This window comes from Ranitomeya imitator, chromosome 2, assembly GCF_032444005.1.
Source record: "Ranitomeya imitator isolate aRanImi1 chromosome 2, aRanImi1.pri, whole genome shotgun sequence".
In the NCBI taxonomy this organism is placed as follows: Eukaryota; Metazoa; Chordata; class Amphibia; order Anura; family Dendrobatidae; genus Ranitomeya; species Ranitomeya imitator.
Window position 1 is genome coordinate 778,350,282 of NC_091283.1, and position 17,111 is coordinate 778,367,392.

The window sequence follows — 17,111 nt, forward strand, 5'->3', positions numbered from 1 at the left end:
CACCTTGGAGTGGAACACACCATCTCTCTACACCCCATACCCAATTTGTAGGCCTAATGCAGTGTAGTTTTCTACAACTACTAAACGAGAGCATGAAGATCGAAGCAATGGAGAGGAAACCTGGGGAACACCTTGGAGTGGAACACACCATCTCTCTACACCCCATACCCAATTTGTAGGCCTAATGCAGAGTTGTTTCCAACAACTACTAAACGAGAGCATGAAGATCGAAGCAATGGAGAGGAAACCTGGGGAACACCTTGGAGTGGAACACACCATCTCTCTACACCCCATACGCAATTTGTAGGCCTAATGCAGCGTAGTTTCCAACAACTACTAAACGAGAGCATGAAGATCGAAGCAATGGCGATGAAACCTGGAGAACACCTTGGAGTGGAACACACCATCTCTCTACACCCCATACCCAATTTGTAGGCCTTATGCAGCGTAGTTTCCAACAACTACTAAACGAGAGCATGAAGATCGAAGCTCAGGAAAGGCAACCTGGAGAACACCTTGGAGTGGAACACACCATCTCTCTACACCCCATACCCAATTTCTAGGCCTAATGCAGTGTACTTTTCTACAACTACTAAACGAGAGCATGAAGATCGAAGCAATGGGGAGGAAACCTGGGGAACACCTTGGAGTGGAACACACCATCTCTCTACACCCCATACCCAATTTGTAGGCCTAATGCAGTGTAGTTTTCTACAACTACTAAACGAGAGCATGAAGATCGAAGCAATGGAGAGGAAACCTGGGGAACACCTTGGAGTGGAACACACCATCTCTCTACACCCCATACGCAATTTGTAGGCCTAATGCAGCGTAGTTTCCAACAACTACTAAACGAGAGCATGAAGATCGAAGCTCAGGAAAGGCAACCTGGAGAACACCTTGGAGTGGAACACACCATCTCTCTACACCCCATACCCAATTTGTAGGCCTAATGCAGCGTAGTTTCCAACAACTAATAAACGAGAGCATGAAGATCGAAGCAATGGAGAGGAAACCTGGGGAACACCTTGGAGTGGAACACACCATCTCTCTACACCCCATACCCAATTTGTAGGCCTAATGCAGCGTAGTTTCCAACAACTACTAAACGAGAGCATGAAGATCGAAGCAATGGCGATGAAACCTGGGGAACACCTTGGAGTGGAACACACCATCTCTCTACACCCCATACCCAATTTGTAGGCCTAATGCAGCGTAGTTTCCAACAACTACTAAACGAGAGCATGAAGATTGAAGCTCAGGAAAGGCAACCTGGAGAACACCTTGGAGTGGAACACACCATCTCTCTACACCCCATACCCAATTTGTAGGCCTAATGCAGCGTAGTTTCCAACAACTACTAAACGAGAGCATGAAGATCGAAGCTCAGGAAAGGCAACCTGGAGAACACCTTGGAGTGGAACACACCATCTCTCTACACCCCATACCCAATTTGTAGGCCTAATGCAGCGTAGTTTCCAACAACTACTAAACGAGAGCATGAAGATCGAAGCAATGGAGAGGAAACCTGGGGAACACCTTGGAGTGGAACACACCATCTCTCTACACCCCATACCCAATTTGTAGGCCTAATGCAGCGTAGTTTCCAACAACTACTAAACGAGAGCATGAAGATTGAAGCTCAGGAAAGGCAACCTGGAGAACACCTTGGAGTGGAACACACCATCTCTCTACACCCCATACCCAATTTGTAGGCCTAATGCAGCGTAGTTTCCAACAACTACTAAACGAGAGCATGAAGATCGAAGCTCAGGAAAGGCAACCTGGAGAACACCTTGGAGTGGAACACACCATCTCTCTACACCCCATACCCAATTTGTAGGCCTAATGCAGCGTAGTTTCCAACAACTACTAAAGGAGAGCATGAAGATCGAAGCAATGGAGAGGAAACCTGGGGAACACCTTGGAGTGGAACACACCATCTCTCTACACCCCATACCCAATTTGTAGGCCTAATGCAGCGTAGTTTCCAACAACTACTAAACGAGAGCATGAAGATCGAAGCAATGGAGAGGAAACCTGGGGAACACCTTGGAGTGGAACACACCATCTCTCTACACCCCATACGCAATTTGTAGGCCTAATGCAGCGTAGTTTCCAACAACTACTAAACGAGAGCATGAAGATCGAAGCAATGGCGAGGAAACCTGGAGAACACCTTGGAGTGGAACACACCATCTCTCTACACCCCATACCCAATTTGTAGGCCTAATGCAGCGTAGTTTCCAACAACTACTAAACGAGAGCATGAAGATCGAAGCTCAGGAAAGGCAACCTGGAGAACACCTTGGAGTGGAACACACCATCTCTCTACACCCCATACCCAATTTCTAGGCCTAATGCAGTGTACTTTTCTACAACTACTAAACGAGAGCATGAAGATCGAAGCAATGGAGAGGAAACCTGGGGAACACCTTGGAGTGGAACACACCATCTCTCTACACCCCATACGCAATTTGTAGGCCTAATGCAGCGTAGTTTCCAACAACTACTAAACGAGAGCATGAAGATCGAAGCTCAGGAAAGGCAACCTGGAGAACACCTTGGAGTGGAACACACCATCTCTCTACACCCCATACCCAATTTGTAGGCCTAATGCAGCGTAGTTTCCAACAACTAATAAACGAGAGCATGAAGATCGAAGCAATGTAGAGGAAACCTGGGGAACACCTTGGAGTGGAACACACCATCTCTCTACACCCCATACCCAATTTGTAGGCCTAATGCAGCGTAGTTTCCAACAACTACTAAACGAGAGCATGAAGATCGAAGCAATGGCGATGAAACCTGGGGAACACCTTGGAGTGGAACACACCATCTCTCTACACCCCATACCCAATTTGTAGGCCTAATGCAGCGTAGTTTCCAACAACTACTAAACGAGAGCATGAAGATTGAAGCTCAGGAAAGGCAACCTGGAGAACACCTTGGAGTGGAACACACCATCTCTCTACACCCCATACCCAATTTGTAGGCCTAATGCAGCGTAGTTTCCAACAACTACTAAACGAGAGCATGAAGATCGAAGCTCAGGAAAGGCAACCTGGAGAACACCTTGGAGTGGAACACACCATCTCTCTACACCCCATACCCAATTTGTAGGCCTAATGCAGCGTAGTTTCCAACAACTACTAAACGAGAGCATGAAGATCGAAGCAATGGAGAGGAAACCTGGGGAACACCTTGGAGTGGAACACACCATCTCTCTACACCCCATACCCAATTTGTAGGCCTAATGCAGCGTAGTTTCCAACAACTACTAAACGAGAGCATGAAGATCGAAGCAATGGCGATGAAACCTGGGGAACACCTTGGAGTGGAACACACCATCTCTCTACACCCCATACCCAATTTGTAGGCCTAATGCAGCGTAGTTTCCAACAACTACTAAACGAGAGCATGAAGATTGAAGCTCAGGAAAGGCAACCTGGAGAACACCTTGGAGTGGAACACACCATCTCTCTACACCCCATACCCAATTTGTAGGCCTAATGCAGCGTAGTTTCCAACAACTACTAAACGAGAGCATGAAGATCGAAGCTCAGGAAAGGCAACCTGGAGAACACCTTGGAGTGGAACACACCATCTCTCTACACCCCATACCCAATTTGTAGGCCTAATGCAGCGTAGTTTCCAACAACTACTAAACGAGAGCATGAAGATCGAAGCAATGGCGAGGAAACCTGGGGAACACCTTGGAGTGGAACACACCATCTCTCTACACCCCATACCCAATTTGTAGGCCTAATGCAGTGTAGTTTTCTACAACTACTAAACGAGAGCATGAAGATCGAAGCAATGGCGATGAAACCTGGGGAACACCTTGGAGTGGAACACACCATCTCTCTACACCCCATACCCAATTTGTAGGCCTAATGCAGCGTAGTTTCCAACAACTACTAAACGAGAGCATGAAGATCGAAGCAATGGCGAGGAAACCTGGGGAACACCTTGGAGTGGAACACACCATCTCTCTACACCCCATACCCAATTTGTAGGCCTAATGCAGCGTAGTTTCCAACAACTACTAAACGAGAGCATGAAGATCGAAGCTCAGGAAAGGCAACCTGGAGAACACCTTGGAGTGGAACACACCATCTCTCTACACCCCATACCCAATTTGTAGGCCTAATGCAGTGTAGTTTTCTACAACTACTAAACGAGAGTCGGAAGACCGAAGCAATGTGGACGAAACCTGGGGAACACCTTGGAGTGGAACACACCATCTCTCTACACCCCATACCCAATTTGTAGGCCTAATGCAGTGTAGTTTTCTACAACTACTAAACGAGAGCATGAAGATCGAAGCAATGGAGAGGAAACCTGGGGAACACCTTGGAGTAGAACACACCATCTCTCTACACCCCATACCCAATTTGTAGGCCTAATGCAGCGTAGTTTCCAACAACTACTAAACGAGAGCATGAAGATCGAAGCTCAGGAAAGGCAACCTGGAGAACACCTTGGAGTGGAACACACCATCTCTCTACACCCCATACCCAATTTGTAGGCCTAATGCAGCGTAGTTTCCAACAACTACTAAACGAGAGCATGAAGATCGAAGCTCAGGAAAGGCAACCTGGAGAACACCTTGGAGTGGAACACACCATCTCTCTACACCCCATACCCAATTTGTAGGCCTAATGCAGCGTAGTTTCCAACAACTACTAAACGAGAGCATGAAGATCGAAGCAATGGAGAGGAAACCTGGGGAACACCTTGGAGTGGAACACACCATCTCTCTACACCCCATACCCAATTTGTAGGCCTAATGCAGCGTAGTTTCCAACAACTACTAAACGAGAGCATGAAGATTGAAGCTCAGGAAAGGCAACCTGGAGAACACCTTGGAGTGGAACACACCATCTCTCTACACCCCATACCCAATTTGTAGGCCTAATGCAGCGTAGTTTCCAACAACTACTAAACGAGAGCATGAAGATCGAAGCTCAGGAAAGGCAACCTGGAGAACACCTCGGAGTGGAACACACCATCTCTCTACACCCCATACCCAATTTGTAGGCCTAATGCAGCGTAGTTTCCAACAACTACTAAACGAGAGCATGAAGATTGAAGCAATGGCGATAAAACCTGGGGAACACCTTGGAGTGGAACACACCATCTCTCTACACCCCATACCCAATTTGTAGGCCTAATGCAGTGTAGTTTTCTACAACTAATAAACGAGAGCATGAAGATCGAAGCAATGGCGAGGAAACCTGGCGAACACCTTGGAGTGGAACACACCATCTCTCTACACCCCATACCCAATTTGTAGGCCTAATGCAGCGTAGTTTCCAACAACTACTAAACGAGAGCATGAAGATCGAAGCAATGGCGAGGAAACCTGGGGAACACCTTGGAGTGGAACACACCATCTCTCTACACCCCATACCCAATTTGTAGGCCTAATGCAGCGTAGTTTCCAACAACTACTAAACGAGAGCATGAAGATCGAAGCAATGGCGATGAAACCTGGGGAACACCTTGGAGTGGAACACACCATCTCTCTACACCCCATACCCAATTTGTAGGCCTAATGCAGCGTAGTTTCCAACAACTACTAAACGAGAGCATGAAGATTGAAGCTCAGGAAAGGCAACCTGGAGAACACCTTGGAGTGGAACACACCATCTCTCTACACCCCATACCCAATTTGTAGGCCTAATGCAGCGTAGTTTCCAACAACTACTAAACGAGAGCATGAAGATTGAAGCTCAGGAAAGTCAACCTGGAGAACACCTTGGAGTGGAACACACCATCTCTCTACACCCCATACCCAATTTGTAGGCCTAATGCAGCGTAGTTTCCAAAAACTACTAAACGAGAGCATGAAGATTGAAGCAATGGAGAGGAAACCTGGGGAACACCTTGGAGTGTAACACACCATCTCTCTACACCCCATACCCAATTTGTAGGCCTAATGCAGCGTAGTTTCCAACAACTACTAAACGAGAGCATGAAGATTGAAGCAATGGAGAGGAAACCTGGGGAACACCTTGGAGTGTAACACACCATCTCTCTACACCCCATACCCAATTTGTAGGCCTAATGCAGCGTAGTTTCCAACAACTACTAAACGAGAGCATGAAGATTGAAGCAATGGAGAGGACACCTGGGGAACACCTTGGGGAGGCAGACACCGTTAGTAGGCCCTACCAAAGTTGTACACCCAATGCAGTTTTAAAATTCCTAGAGGCTGAAAACAAGACTATTGACGCTCAGCTTTTTTCAAAGGAACACAGCTGAATTGAGTGGCGCAGACAGACACAGGTAGTAGGACTCAAACCAAAAATGTGGCTCACTGCAGCAGAAAAAAGTTACAGGGGTACACAAGCTGCAGTGCTCTGGGCAGTGGAGGACAATTTCAATAGTGAACCGCAGACAGACTTTGTACGCCTACTATTAAAAAAAGGATGCTCTATGCAATTATAAATAGGTTCCAGGGGTACACGGGCAGCATTGGTGTGGTCAGTGGAGGCCTAGTGGAAGGAGTGACCGCAGACAGGCATCGAAGGCCTAAAATAATAACACATGGCTGTAGGCAATTTTAAATTGGTTCCAGGGGAACACGGGCAGCAGTGGCCTGGTCAGTGGAGTAGTAGTAGAAAGAACGGACCGCAGACAGGCATCGAAGGCCTAAAATAAAAAAATTGGGCTGGCTGTAGGCAATTTTAAATTGGTTCCAGGGGTACACGGGCAGCAGTGGTGTGGTCAGTGGAGGCCTAGAGGAAGGAGTGACCGCAGACAGGCATCGAAGGCCTAAAATAATAACACATGGCTGTAGGCAATTTTAAATTGGTTCCAGGGGAACACGGGCAGCAGTGGCCTGGTCAGTGTAGTAGTAGTAGAAAGAACGGACCGCAGACAGGCATCGAAGGCCTAAAATAAAAAAATTGGGCTGGCTGTAGGCAATTTTAAATTGGTTCCAGGGGTACACGGGCAGCAGTGGTGTGGTCAGTGGAGGCCTAGTGGAAGGAGTGACCGCAGACAGGCATCGAAGGCCTAAAATAATAACACATGGCTGTAGGCAATTTTAAATTGGTTCCAGGGGTACACGGGCAGCAGTGGCCTGGTCAGTGTAGTAGTAGTAGAAAGAACGGACCGCAGACAGGCATCGAAGGCCTAAAATAAAAAAATTGGGCTGGCTGTAGGCAATTTTAAATTGGTTCCAGGGGTACACGGGCAGCAGTGGTGTGGTCAGTGGAGGCCTAGTGGAAGGAGTGACCGCAGACAGGCATCGAAAGCCTAAAATAATAACACATGGCTGTAGGCAATTTTAAATTGGTTCCAGGGGAACACGGGCAGCAGTGGCCTGGTCAGTGTAGTAGTAGTAGAAAGAACGGTCCGCAGACAGGCATCGAAGACCTAAAATAAAAAAATTGGGCTGGCTGTAGGCAATTTTAAATTGGTTCCAGGGGTACACGGGCAGCAGTGGTGTGGTCAGTGGAGGCCTAGTGGAAGGAGTGACCGCAGACAGGCATCGAAGGCCTAAAATAATAACACATGGCTGTAGGCAATTTTAAATTGGTTCCAGGGGAACACGGGCAGCAGTGGCCTGGTCAGTGTAGTAGTAGTAGAAAGAACGGACCGCAGACAGGCATCGAAGGCCTAAAATAAAAAAATTGGGCTGGCTGTAGGCAATTTTAAATTGGTTCCAGGGGTACACGGGCAGCAGTGGTGTGGTCAGTGGAGGCCTAGTGGAAGGAGTGACCGCAGACAGGCATCGAAGGCCTAAAATAATAACACATGGCTGTAGGCAATTTTAAATTGGTTCCAGGGGTACACGGGCAGCAGTGGCCTGGTCAGTGTAGTAGTAGTAGAAAGAACGGACCGCAGACAGGCATGGAAGGCCTAAAATAAAAAAATTGGGCTGGCTGTAGGCAACTTTAAATTGGTTCCAGGGGTACACGGGCAGCAGTGGTGTGGTCAGTGGAGGCCTAGTGGAAGGAGTGACCGCAGACAGGCATCGAAGGCCTAAAATAATAACACATGGCTGTAGGCAATTTTAAATTGGTTCCAGGGGAACACGGGCAGCAGTGGCCTGGTCAGTGTAGTAGTAGTAGAAAGAACGGTCCGCAGACAGGCATCGAAGGCCTAAAATAAAAAAATTGGGCTGGCTGTAGGCAATTTTAAATTGGTTCCAGGGTTACACGGGCAGCAGTGGTGTGGTCAGTGGAGGCCTAGTGGAAGGAGTGACCGCAGACAGGCATCGAAGGCCTAAAATAATAACACATGGCTGTAGGCAATTTTAAATTGGTTCCAGGGGAACACGGGCAGCAGTGGCCTGGTCAGTGTAGTAGTAGTAGAAAGAACGGACCGCAGACAGGCATCGAAGGCCTGAAATAAAAAAATTGGGCTGGCTGTAGGCAATTTTAAATTGGTTCCAGGGGTACACGGGCAGCAGTGGTGTGGTCAGTGGAGGCATATTGTAAGGAGTGACCGCAGACAGGCATCGAAGGCCTAAAATAATAACACATGGCTGTAGGCAATTTTAAATTGGTTCCAGGGGTACACAGGCAGCAGTGGTGTGGTCAGTGTAGTAGTAGTAGAAAGAACGGACCGCAGACAGGCATCGAAGGCCTAAAATAAAAAAATTGGGCTGGCTGTAGGCAATTTTAAATTGGTTCCAGGGGTACACGGGCAGCAGTGGTGTGGTCAGTGGAGGCCTAGTGGAAGGAGTGACCGCAGACAGGCATCGAAGGCCTAAAATAATAACACATGGCTGTAGGCAATTTTAAATTGGTTCCAGGGGAACACGGGCAGCAGTGGCCTGGTCAGTGTAGTAGTAGTAGAAAGAACGGACCGCAGACAGGCATCGAAGGCCTAAAATAAAAAAATTGGGCTGGCTGTAGGCAATTTTAAATTGGTTCCAGGGGTACACGGGCAGCAGTGGTGTGGTCAGTGGAGGCCTAGTGGAAGGAGTGACCGCAGACAGGCATCGAAGGCCTAAAATAATGACACATGGCTGTAGGCAATTTTAAATTGGTTCCAGGGGAACACGGGCAGCAGTGGCCTGGTCAGTGTAGTAGTAGTAGAAAGAACGGACCGCAGACAGGCATCGAAGGCCTAAAATAAAAAAATTGGGCTGGCTGTAGGCAATTTTAAATTGGTTCCAGGGGTACACGGGCAGCAGTGGTGTGGTCAGTGGAGGCCTAGTGGAAGGAGTGACCGCAGACAGGCATCGAAGGCCTAAAATAATAACACATGGCTGTAGGCAATTTTAAATTGGTTCCAGGGGTACACGGGCAGCAGTGGCCTGGTCAGTGTAGTAGTAGTAGAAAGAACGGACCGCAGACAGGCATTGAAGGCCTAAAATAAAAAAATTGGGCTGGCTGTAGGCAATTTTAAATTGGTTCCAGGGGTACACGGGCAGCAGTAGTGTGGTCAGTGGAGGCCTAGTGGAAGGAGTGACCGCAGACAGGCATCGAAGGCCTAAAATAATAACACATGGCTGTAGGCAATTTTAAATTGGTTCCAGGGGAACACGGGCAGCAGTGGCCTGGTCAGTGTAGTAGTAGTAGTAAGAACGGTCCGCAGACAGGCATCGAAGGCCTAAAATAAAAAAATTGGGCTGGCTGTAGGCAATTTTAAATTGGTTCCAGGGGTACACGGGCAGCAGTGGTGTGGTCAGTGGAGGCCTAGTGGAAGGAGTGACCGCAGACAGGCATCGAAGGCCTAAAATAATAACACATGGCTGTAGGCAATTTTAAATTGGTTCCAGGGGAACACGGGCAGCAGTGACCTGGTCAGTGTAGTAGTAGTAGAAAGAACGGACCGCAGACAGGCATCGAAGGCCTAAAATAAAAAAATTGGGCTGGCTGTAGGCAATTTTAAATTGGTTCCAGGGGTACACGGGCAGCAGTGGTGTGGTCAGTGGAGGCATATTGTAAGGAGTGACCGCAGACAGGCATCGAAGGCCTAAAATAATAACACATGGCTATAGGCAATTTTAAATTGGTTCCAGGGGTACACAGGCAGCAGTGGTGTGGTCAGTGGAGGCATAGTGGAAGGAGTGACCGCAGACAGGCTTCGAAGGCCTAACATAACAAAAATGTCAATACAATGGTATTGTCAGTGGCAGGCATTGAAGGATGTCAGCGCATAGACTAAACATTGGTGGAGCTGTGAGATAATTTTGCAAGTGGTAGAGCACTGTTTGAGCTGGGGGGGGAACTGTCTTGTGGCCGGCGGTACAGGCCCAGGGCCCCTCATATTACAACGGTGTGTCTGACGTTGGGTGCGCACCACCACCGCCAGAGACACTTTATTGTACTAGGAGGGACCCAGTGGCAGGGCCGTCGACCAAAAGCGGGCACACCCACCTCTTCAGACAAACAGCACTCTCACGGGTGCTGGCGCCAAGTGTCAATACCACGGCCCCGTGTGGGGAGTTTGGCCATTTAGTGAGGTGTAAACATGTCGTATGCTGGACAATCAGGTGCAGAAAATTACGAGATTGGAAAAGTCATTCAGAATAGTCCACAGGCAAGACCTTTTCATAGGAAAGCTAGGTGTCAGCCGGGCAAGGTGGGGCAAAAGATTTCGAAATCCAGTTGTGGTTCATTTTAATGAAGGTTAGATCATCTACATTTTGGGTAGCCAGACGAGTCCTTTTTTCTGTTAGTATTGAACCTGCAGCACTGAATACTCTTTCTGATAGGACACTAGCTGCCGGGCAAGCAAGCTCCTGCAATGCATATTCTGCCAATTCTGGCCAGGTGTCTAATTTTGATGCCCAGTAATCAAATGGGAATGACGGTTGAGGGAGAACATCGATAAGGGATGAAAAATAGTTTGTAACCATACTGGACAAATGTTGTCTCCTGTCACTTTGAATTGATGCTGCAGTACCTGTCCTGTCTGCGGTCATAGCAAAATCACTCCACAACCTGGTCAGAAAACCCCTCTGGCCAACGCCACTTCTGATTTCTGCCCCTCTAACTCCTCTGGTCTGCTGGCCCCTGCAGCTCGTGTGAGAACGATCACGGGCGCTGTGTGCAGGGAATGCCAGAAACAAACGGTCAACAAGAGTTGATTGTTTGGTTGCTAATATTAGTTCCAAGTTCTCATGTGGCATTATATTTTGCAATTTGCCTTTATAGCGAGGATCAAGGAGGCAGGCCAACCAGTAATCGTCATCGTTCATCATTTTAGTTATGCGTGTGTCCCTTTTGAGGATACGTAAGGCATAATCCGCCATGTGGGCCAAAGTTCCAGTTCTCAAATCTGCGGTTGTGCTTGGTTGAGGGGCAGTTTCAGGCAAATCCACGTCACTTGTGTCCCTCCAAAAACCAGAACCCGGCCTTGCCGCGCCACCAACTTCCAGTGGCCCCGGAAAAGCTTCCTCATTAAAAATATAATCATCCCCATCATCCTCCTCGTCCTCCTCCTCCTCTTCGCCCGCTAACTCGTCCTGTACACTGCCCTGGCCAGACAATGGCTGACTGTCATCAAGGCTTTCCTCTTCCTCAGCTGCAGACGCCTGATCCTTTATGTGCGTCAAACTTTGCATCAGCAGACGCATTAGGGGGATGCTCATGCTTATTATGGCGTTGTCTGCACTAACCAGCCGTGTGCATTCCTCAAAACACTGAAGGACTTGACACATGTCTTGAATCTTCGACCACTGCACACCTGACAACTCCATGTCTGCCATCCTACTGCCTGCCCGTGTATGTGTATCCTCCCACAAAAACATAACAGCCCGCCTCTGTTCGCACAGTCTCTGAAGCATGTGCAGTGTTGAGTTCCACCTTGTTGCAACGTCTATGATTAGGCAATGCTGGGGAAGGTTCAAAGAACGCTGATAGGTCTGCATACGGCTGGAGTGTACGGGCGAACGGCGGATATGTGAGCAAAGTCCACGCACTTTGAGGAGCAGGTCGGATAACCCCGGATAACTTTTCAGGAAGCACTGCACCAGGGACGGTATGTGTAAAGAGCTCCATGGAGTAACCCGTTGTGTCGCCTGCTGCATTCTTCTCTGTTGTTGTTTTTGCTGAAGAGGACAAGGAAGCGACTTGTCCCTGACCGTGAACATCCACTAACGACGCGCTGCTTTGACATTTACCAGTTTCACGAGAGGAGGCAAAAGAGCTAGAGGCTGAGTCAGCAAGATAAGCCAAAACTTGCTCTTGCTGCTCCGGCTTTAAAAGCGGTTTTCCTACTCCCAGAAAAGGGAGCGTTCGAGGCCTTGTGTAGCAAGACGTCGAACCTGGCTCCACAGCTCCAGACTTAGGTGCAATATTTTTTTTCCCACGACCAGCTGATGCTCCACCACTACCACTACCCTCATTACCAGCTGACAATGAACGCCCCCGGCCACGACCTCTTCCACCAGACTTCCTCATTGTTTTAAAAACGTAACCAAACTAACGGTATTTGTTGCTGTCACACAACTTACACGGTGAGCTATAACTTCAGTATGATTTAGCTACCCCTTTACAGGTGAGTGAGACCACAACGAAAATCAGGCACAATGTTACACACTCTGTTGTTGGTGGCAACAAATGAGAGAGATGCCACACACGCAGGACTGTCACTGAAGCACAAATGTAAATATTAATCTCCCACTGATTTGATTTTTTTTTTTTTTCAGGGAGACTTTAGGAAAAAAAAATAATAGAATAAAATGATTTTTTCAGGAAGAATTTAGAAACCAAATAAAATAAAATGATTTTTTCAGGGAGAATTTAGAAAACAAATAAAACAAAAAAAGGCTTTCTATGGCCCACTGAGTGAGAGATGACGCACACAGGAGTCAGGAGTGGCACACAAGCCCAGAGGCCAATATTTATCTCCCACTGATTGATGTAGTGATTTTTTCAGGTAGATTTTGGAACCCAAATCAAGCTAAAAAATAATAGGCTTTCTATGGCCCACAATTGGAGAGAGAGAGAGAGATGGCACACCCAGGAGTCAAGACTGGCACACAAGCAGAAAGGGTAATATTAATCTCCCACTGATTTGATTTTTTTTTTTTTCCAGGGAGACTTTAGAAAAAAAAAATTATAAAAAAAAATGATTTTTTCAGGAAGAATTTAGAAACCAAATAAAATAAAATTATTTTTTCAGGGAGAATTTAGAAAACAAATAAAAGAAAAAATAGGCTTTCTATGGCCCACGGAGTGAGAGATGACGCACACAGGAGTGAGGAGTGGCACACAAGCCCAGAGGCCAATATTGTTCTCCCAATGATTGATGTAGTGATTTTTTCAGGTAGATTTTGGAACCCAAATCAAGCTAAAAAAATAATAGGCTTTCTATGGCCCACAATTGGAGAGAGAGAGAGAGATGGCACACCCAGGAGTCAAGACTGGCACACAAGCAGAAAGGGCAATATTAATCTCCCACTGATTTGATTTTTTTTTTTTTTCCAGGGAGACTTTAGAAAAAAAAAATAATAAAAAAAAATGATTTTTTCAGGAAGAATTTAGAAACCAAATAAAATAAAATTATTTTTTCAGGGAGAATTTATAAAACAAATAAAACAAAAAATAGGCTTTCTATGGCCCACTGAGTGAGAGATGACGCACACAGGAGTCAGGAGTGGCACACAAGCCCAGAGGCCAATATTTATCTCCCACTGATTGATTTATTGACTTTTTCAGGTAGAATTTAGAACCCAAATCAACCAAAAAAATAAATAGGCTTTCTATGGCCCACTATTTGTGAGAGAGATGGCACGCTCAGGACTGGCACACAAGCCCAGAGGCCAATATTAATCTCCCACTTTTTTTTTTTTTCAGGGAAAATTTATAAACCCAATAAAAAAAATAATAAATAGGCTTTCTATGGCCCACTATCTGAGAGAGAGAGATGGCACGCTTAGGACTGGCACACAAGCCCAAAGGCCAATATTAATCTCCCTTTTTTTTTCAGGGAGAATTTATAAAACCAAAAAAATTAAATAAATAGGTTTTCTTTGGCCCACTATTTGTGAGAGAGATGGCACGCTCAGGACTGGCACACAAGCCCAGAGGCCAATATTAATCTCCCACTTTTTTTTTTTTCTCCAGGGAAAATTTATAAACCCAATAAAAAAAATAATAAATAGGCTTTCTATGGCCCACTATCTGAGAGAGAGAGATGGCACGCTTAGGACTGGCACACAAGCCCAAAGGCCAATATTAATCTCCCTTTTTTTTTTCAGGGAGAATTTATAAAACCAAAAAAAAAAAAAATAAATAGGCTTTCTATGGCCCACTATTTGTGAGAGAGATGGCACGCTCAGGACTGGCACACAAGCCCAGAGGCCAATATTAATCTCCCACTTTTTTTTTTTTTCCAGGGAAAATTCATAAACCCAATAAAAAAAATAATAAATAGGCTTTCTATGGCCCACTATCTGAGAGAGAGAGATGGCACGCTTAGGACTGGCACACAAGCCCAAAGGCCAATATTAATCTCCCACTGATTGATTTATTGATTTTTTCAGGTAGAATTTAGAACCCAAATAAAGCAAAAAAAAAAAAAAATAGGCTTTCTGTGGCCCATTGAGTGAGTGATGATGCACACAGGAGTCAGGAGTGGCACACAAGCCCTGAGGCCAATATTTTTCTCCCACTGATTGATGTAGTGATTTTTTCAGGTAGATTTTAGAACCCAAATCAAGCAAAAAAATAAATAGGCTTTCTATGGCCCACTGACTGAGAGGTGGCACACACAGGAGTCAAGAGTGGCACACAAGCCCTGAGGCCAATATTTTTCTCCCACTGATTGATGTATTGATTTTTTCAGGTAGATTTTATAACCCAAATCAAGCAAAAAAATAAATAGGCTTTCTATGGCCCACTGAGTGAGAGATCGCACACACAGGGATGGCACTCTAGCAGAAATGTCAATCTTAATCTCCCACAAAAAAAAAAAAAAAAAAAAAAAAACAGGGAGTGTCCAACAATTACTATCTCCCTGCAGTAATCTCAGCCAGGTATGGCAGGCAGCAATAAGGAGTGGACTGATGCACAAATTAAATAAAAAGTGTGGACAAACAAAAAAGATAGCTGTGCAGAAAGGAAGGAACAAGAGGATTTGTGCTTTGAAAAAAGCAGTTGGTTTGCACAGCGGCGTACACACAGCAATGCAGCTATCAGGGAGCCTTCTAGGGCAGCCCAATGAGCTACAGCGCTGAGGGAAAAAAAAAATGTAGCTTCCACTGTCCCTGCACACCGAAGGTGGTGTTGGGCAGTGGAAATCGCTACAGCACAAGCGGTTTGGGGGTTAATGTACCCTGCCTAACGCTATCCCTGCTTCTGACGAAGCGGCAGCAACCTCTCCCTATGCTCAGATCAGCAGCAGTAAGATGGCGGTCAGCGGGAACGCCCCTTTATAGCCCCTGTGACGCCGCAGACAGCAAGCCAATCACTGCAATGCCCTTCTCTAAGATGGTGGGGACCAGGACCTATATCATCACGCTGCCCACACTCTGCGTTTACCTTCATTGGCTGAGAAATGGCGCTTTTCGCGTAATTGAAACGCGACTTTGGCGCGAAAGTCGCGTACCGCATGGCCGACCCCGCACAGGGGTCGGATCGGGTTTCATGAAACCCGACTTTGCCAAAAGTCGGCGACTTTTGAAAATGAACGACCCGTTTCGCTCAACCCTACTCACAACATTGATTATTATCTTTCTGTGTACACTGTGAATAGGCAGAAAGCTGCTAACCAGTGGTGTGGTTTATACAGAACACATGAATATGGAGAACTGAATGACAGCAGGTTTACGAGTTCTTTAGCGATAATCTTCTGTTGATAAATTACTGAGTTTGTCAGAAGTGGAACAGAAAACCCAATAAGTTATACATCTCTGGAATCAGGGTCTCTGTCCCTACATTATGCTGCTCTTGGATTAGATGGCAAAAATCAGGTGACGAAATCCTTTCATGTCTTAATTTTTATCTACCAATAAATGCATTTGGTGGATGTTCAATATAACATGGCAGATATTATATCCAGCAGTGCGTAACATGATACATTGTAAGAACTTTGCATGTGAACTGTATAATTTTATCATAGCTCTGTACATTTTCTTGAGAATTTTGGTTTGTAAGTTTCTAATTATACAGTATATTTATTTTATTATGTTCTCTCTAGTTTGTCTACATATTTCATTAGTTCCATCAAACAGTAAAAGAATAGCTGTCTTTGAAAATGCTTAAGGCTTCCTGAACTATATCTTTTTTTCCCCAGAATACGGAAGTGCTCATAATCTCACCTCTTAAATAACATTGTAGAGTCTCCCAGACAGTAGTAAAGGAAGCGACGGAGTCACTAGTGATTTCATAAAGTATCTGTGGAAGCATTAATTGTATCCTGATTTATTATTCACTTAGCAAGGTCTCTTTTTTTATGTTTTTTGCTATTTTTTTTTTCAATTTATACGATCTTGTTAATTATGAAGGAAGCTTAAATGTAATTATAGTGAATTGGACATGCTACAGAGCTCAATGCGGAAAGTGAATTGATGTTGATGTTTTTCTCTTTTCAAGGCATAGCAGAGCAAAGTGAGGTCACCACAGTTAAAGTTTATGTATGTTTTTTTCTTTTGATGCTTGTTTTACCTTTAGAATTTTTAAAATCAATTTTAACTTAATATTATTTAGTGCTTCTACCATTCTTCTAACTAAACGAGTACAGTAGTGCAAAGAATTACATAAAAGCAGCTGGTTAGCAACTGTACTAAATGGGTTTTCCAGGGCTACATTATATTTATGGCATCCACTAATATCTTACAAATGGGGATAGCACTGACAATCAGCTGGAAGACACAGAGATCCCCTTCATTGTTTAAAAAATGAGATCTACGGCACCTTGGAGGACTGGAGCAGTGCCTTGCCTGTGTAGTTTACTGAACTTGTTAATAAATAAACAAATGAAAACAACAATGTATGGTCAACAGGATAACAGGAGTAATTGGACCCCAAAAGTTGTTGTCCAATGTGTCCTGAGTACGTTGATACCCCATATGTTGGGGTAAACCTTTGGGCTCACGGGAGAGCTCGGAAGGGAAGGAGCACTGTTTTACTTTTTCGACGCAGAATTGGCTGGAATTGAGATCGGACTCAATGTCATGTTTGGAGAGCCCCTGA